Here is a 5,961-nt window from a genome sequence, read left to right on the forward strand (position 1 = left end):
TAATTGTGAAATGGGAGCAATGTTTTTTTAAACAATATTGTGAATAATTAATATAATTAGCTTGTTTTGTTTAGTAATATTGTGACAACTATTGGTAAGGATGTTCATAATTTTGTTAGCAATAAAAAAAATGAACCTAATTGTGCAGTGATAAACAGATATTTGATTTGAAAACTAAATCTTGGTTTTGAATATTTTTTAGCATTTAATTGAAAGGAACTGGTTTGTAAAAAAGACTTTGCTTTTCCACCTCTATCTCACGGCAATGCTGGTGTAAAATCTGCTTTTGTTTGAATAATATTAGGTGCAGGTAGCAGCTGATTTTCCTGATTCCTGAAGTGTGTCTGGAGATTTGCTGCTCGAGTCGCTTCGTTCTGTCTCTGTCTCTGAAAGAGCAAATGCAAAACCTGATTATGAATCAGCAGCTCTCATCTGAAGAAGATCACGAAAGCATTCCAGTCATTTTGATTTGAGCTCCAGCACCTTCCAGCTTTTTTCCAAAGTTCAGATTTATGTTCTGGAAATGTGTGCTGATTAATGCATATTGCCTTCGGGGAAGTCGTGGCCTAATGGTTAGAGAGTTTGACTTCTAAAAGTTTTATGATGCATATTTGGACACTTGTCAGATTTATTAATGTCTGAAAGTCAGTGCATTATAAAACAAACAAACTAAGCCACAAGCTTATATTTCAAGCAAAATAACTTGCAATTAATCCATTTTAAATACTAAATCAGTTTTGCAAATAAAGCAGCACATTACGACTTGATGAAGTGAGGTTGGAAAAAAAAGAGAAAAGATCCTGCAGCATATCATATGCGCAGATACTTGATTTAATCAATCACGTTCAAAGGTATAGTTCACCAACAAATGCAAATTCAATTATCATTTATTCACCCTTGTGTTGTTCCAAACATGTAAGAGTTTATTTCTTCTGTTGAACACAAAAGAAGATATTTTGAAGAACACTGGTGGTAGTCATTGACATTTACAGTATTTTTTCGACACGATGATACCAGCAGCTGTCCAGATAATTTTCGGCTTATTGTATGGCTCTAATCCTGATGTACTTTTGATCTTGTATCCTTTTGCTCATGTATGTATGAATGAGATTCACACTAGGCTTCTCTGTGTCATTCTGAGATCTGCTTTTAAAATATATATCAGGAGGAATGAGGAATATGTCAGCATCAGTCAGACGCACCGGAGATATTAATATTAAAATAAACACTTTTTTGTATGGTATTTGGTGGGAAGGATGTGCTTTTTATTAATACTACACATATGAAGTAGTATGGCTATTTATATAGTTTATCCCTAATATTGGAAATAGCATGTTATTGTCCGGTCAAACGCCATCGGTGACAGAATGGAGAAAAAAACCTTGGGAGAAACCAGGCTCAGTTGGAGGTCAGTTCTCCTCTGACCAGACGAAAACCAGTAGTTCAATTCCAGACTGCAGCAAAGTCAGATTGTGCAGAAGAATCATCTGTTTTGTCTTGTCCTGGTTCTCCTCTGAGACAAGGTCTTTACAGGGGATCTGTATCTGGGCTCTAGTTGTCCTGGTCTCCGCTGTCTTTCAGGGCAGTAGAGGTCCTTTCTAGGTGCTGATCCACCATCTGGTCTGGATACGTACTGGATCCGGGTGACTGCAGTGACCCTCTGATCTGGATACAGACTGGATCTGGTGGCCATGGTGACCTCGGAACAAGAGAGAAACAGACAAATATTAGCGTAGATGCCATTCTTCTAATGATGTAGAAAGTACATCGGGTGTTATGGGAAGTGTTTCCGGTTTCGGTTCACCTAATTAATGCAGCCTAAAAATCCTTTAACGGATTTGGATATTAAAAGCATATTAGTATGTTATGTGTAAGCTAGGTTAAAGAGATGGGTCTTTAATCTAGATTTAAACTGCAAGAGTGTGTCTGCCTCCCGAACAATGTTAGGTACACTGTAATGAATTGCTGTAAAAATTACAGCATTATTTTACAGCCGCGGACTGTTTTTTAATAATACAGCATATTGCTGTAAACTGCAATGCATTCTGGGGTCACGTGTAGGTCTGACTCAAATTTACAGAATTTTGCTGTAAATTTCAAATCTTCGGAGCCGCATCGTCAACGGTCGAGGAGATTAACGTTAAAGACAAGAGGAGTGATTGACAACTGTGGTAAGTGACTTCAGTTTTTTATATTTCTTGTTTGGTAGTTTATAGTATATGAATGCATCTACATTCGCGGATTATATTGGTAACCCCAGATTCAAGCATCATCCGTCCGCGGGGCGCGAGGCAGAATTGCGCGGGGTTTCAGTAGCGCGGTCGCGGTAGGATTTCACACATCCCCCGGCGCTATAGCAGCCATGGACAGAAAATCTCTGGAATCCTTCGTTATGAATGACATGTTTCAGTGCTAATAGTTTATATTCACTGTAACTTAGTGTTTATCAGCACACTTCGTCGTGATTATTTTATGATGTAAAACAACTTTGCACATGCAGTCATCTGTTAACACGGGCGCCGAAATAAAACGCGTTTCTAAAGCCTCGCGGTCAGTCAGGGTCGCTCACGGAGGATGTGTGTGTCATATAAATTCTCAGTGGTGCTTTTCTAAGAGGTTAACGTAACCAGTGAGATGTAGATTTTTTTTGAGCATTTGCTAACTTCAGGTAACGTTAATGTGAAAACTTTAACAAATCTGTTTGATATAAAGTCTGCTTTGTATAGTTAGCCTAATTTATTACCTTAGGGCGACCAAATACGTTTTCCTTGAAATTATTAAATATGCTATTTATATATATGTGTCTATATTTATGTCGGCCGGCAAATCTTGTGTGTATTTTGGCACAGGGTGCACAAAGGCACCTTATCAGTGCGGTGACACTTGAACAAATGAACTGATCATGCGCGACACTGACCAATAAACAAACGAGTTGTTTTATTGCGTCTATGACTTGAATCTTATCATCAGTTGTAGTGATGGGAAGTTCGGATCATTTTACCGAATCGGACTTTTGAGTCTCGTTCAGCAAAATGAATGAATCTTTTTTCGAGTCATTTCAAATGAACGAACAACCAGAAGGTTCAGGAAGAAAAAAACAAAGTGCTTGCAGTCTGTTTCACATTAGGAGGCATTTTGCTGCATAATCGATCCACCACAAACCATATGCAACTATGGAAGCTCAACTTCCATTAAATGGACTGAAGACGCTCAAGTAACGTTATAGGTCTCAAAACGCTTGCTCTGCGCCAGTGGATACACACCATAGACAGTAAAAGAAATATGTGCATGTCACAGACTGTCTGGGCATGCACTTCCGCGTTTCAGAGATCCGCCTTTTACTTTCCGTCAACATTACATTAATTAACGTTTAGAAAATTTATTTTTGACATTTGTGAATCAGTTCAGAATCGTCTGCTTATGCATTGCGATACATTTAAGAATCACATTTTTATCCCACCCCTACTAAATATAGTATGTAATGTAAATGTAAAAATCTGAAATACAAAAAAAAAAAAAAAATGGTATAGGTATTAATTACTATTGTGATATTGATTGTTTTAGGAGACACTTTGACAAGTGGGCACTGGATGCTGATTATTGAAGGCGAGGTGGTGTGTGAGGGCACTCAGCCCAGTTTCCTGTCCGGCCTTGCCACTCTGTTTGCTGCTTATTACTAGTTTAATCTTGAGTATCAGGAGGAAGCAGTGTGTACCTTGGAGTTCATTCAAAGGTAATGGTTGAATTCTAACAACTTCAGAACCAGCATTTTATAGATAAGTTATATCAGAACATTCCTTTTAATAATGTTATGTTATCAGTGTTATTTCTGTTGATGCCTTTAAAACAATGTGTCTTAACTCGAGAAGAGAATATATTTGTCTCCCTATTTAACACCAGCAAGCTATTGAGTTAAATATGTTTTTTTTTTATTATTAGTGGACATCTCCAACTTTCTTGGAGGTCCTAAAACCGCTCTTAATTACATATTGTCTGTTTCATGACCCTTTAGGTGCTTTGTGGGCATAAATCCAGAGAGAGGACCCAAAGCCAAGGGAAAAGTGCCATCGAAATAAAAACAGGACAAGTGATACAGAAGAAAATGTGTGGCAGTCAACCCACATGTTGCCACTCTTCTGTGCAAATTCCAATGGAATTTCTGAAATGTAAGGATACACACACACCAAGATTGCGTCTTCCTTTTATTGTTCTCTATCTGCCTTTGACTGTACCTCTCATCCCTCTGTCTCTCTCTGACTGTACCTCTCATCCCTGTATCTGTCTCTGACTGTATCTGTCCTCCCCCTATTTGTTTCTGAAAGTATTATTATGTTTTGTAATATATCTAATGTATTGTCCTCTTTACTCTTTTCAATATTTCTAGTCACACTTTGAATCCTGGGATGGAACTTCATCTGGAGCATAATTGTTATTTGGTTGATTTTTATCTGTTTGATGGAAAGTTTGTATGACTTCTGCAAGTGCGCGGCTCCTTCCGGTCAGTCATGCATCACTTTTTTTTGTATGACTTGTTTGGCAATATTGGTCTATTCCTTAATGATGATAGCTATCTGAAAATGTCTTTGTGGTTTTTAAAGGATTAGTTCACCCAAAAATGAAAATTAAGTCAATAATTACTTATGTCGTTTCACACCCGTAAGATCTTCGTTCATCCTCACAACACATAATAAGATGTGGCTCAGTGAAGCGTGCATTTCTAGCAAGATCATTTCTTTTTTTCAATGCCCAGAAAGCCTCTAAAACATTTAAAACAATTCATGTGACTACAGTTGTTCAACCTAAATATTATAAAGCGACGAGAATACTTTTTTTGCCAACCCCCCCCCCACCCCCATCTCCCAAAACAACGATTTTATTCAACTATATCTAGTGATGGGCGATCTCAAAACACTGCTTCATGAAGCTTAGAAGCTTTACGAATCTTTTGTTTCAAATCATTTGCTCAGAACGTGTATCAAACTGCAAAAGTTACACTTATGACGTAACGAAGCCTCATTTACTGAAATCATGTGACTTTGGCAGTTTGATATGCTCTGATTTGAACTGAAAGATTAATAAAGCTTTGAAGCTTCATGAAGCAGTGTCATCCATCACGAGATACTGTTGAATAGTCATTATTTAGTTTTTTGGCACACAAAAAGTATTTTCATTGCTTCATTACACTAAGGTTGAACCACTGTAGTCACATAAACTGTTTTAAATATGTTTTTAGTACCTTTCTGGGCATTGGAAAGGGAAATGATCTTGCTAGCAATGTAGGCATCACTGGGCCATCAGGTTTTATAAAAAATATCTTAATGTGTGTTGTGAAGATGAACAAAGGTTTTAAGGGTGTGGAATGACATGAGGGTGAGAAATGACAGAATTTTCACTTTTGGGTGAACTGTTTTAATATGACCATGTTGGTCATGTTTCGGTTATAACGCAGTTTGAATATTTCTTTGTGTCAAGGTCCATGATGGCCATTATGTTCCAAGTAATAAAAAAGAAATCATGCCAAAATTTCATATCCATTTAAAAAAAAAATGAAATAATTTTAAAATAAATAAAAATGAGTTCAAAATAATATACTTTTTATGTCATTTTTTTATGTAAATTTGAAAGTGATATATAACATTTTGACCTGTTTTTTTTTAGATTTTAAAAATGTTATTTTTTTATATTTTTTTGGTGAATTAAGTTATGCATTATATAACACTTTATGCAGTTAAAGTTAAGTCAGCAATAGGGAAAATATATTGTATGCTATCATTTTACATACTTTAAATATAGCAAATACACATATGCTTTTTTCAAAGAATTGCTTTGCACAGTAAACTACTTGAAAGTGTGCATTTGCTATTTAAATAATTGTTAAATGCCATATACAATGTATTAAAAATGCAGTATATAATATATTTTTTTGTAAAAATGCAGTATACAAAATATACAAAAATTACT

General features: G+C 36.1%; 1 long non-coding RNA gene across 1 annotated transcript; it reads left to right on the plus strand.

Annotated features, from left to right (window-relative positions):
• Positions 1-2,169: 2,169 nt before the first annotated feature.
• On the plus strand, positions 2,170-4,863 carry LOC127938100 (uncharacterized). Its single transcript, XR_008148628.1, has 4 exons — positions 2,170-3,474; positions 3,565-3,733; positions 4,013-4,166; positions 4,385-4,863. It is a non-coding gene; the product is annotated as an uncharacterized LOC127938100 (long non-coding RNA).
• The last annotated feature ends 1,098 nt before the right edge of the window (positions 4,864-5,961 follow it).

This window comes from Carassius gibelio, chromosome A20 (assembly GCF_023724105.1).
Source record: "Carassius gibelio isolate Cgi1373 ecotype wild population from Czech Republic chromosome A20, carGib1.2-hapl.c, whole genome shotgun sequence".
NCBI classification, from domain to species: domain Eukaryota; kingdom Metazoa; phylum Chordata; class Actinopteri; order Cypriniformes; family Cyprinidae; genus Carassius; species Carassius gibelio.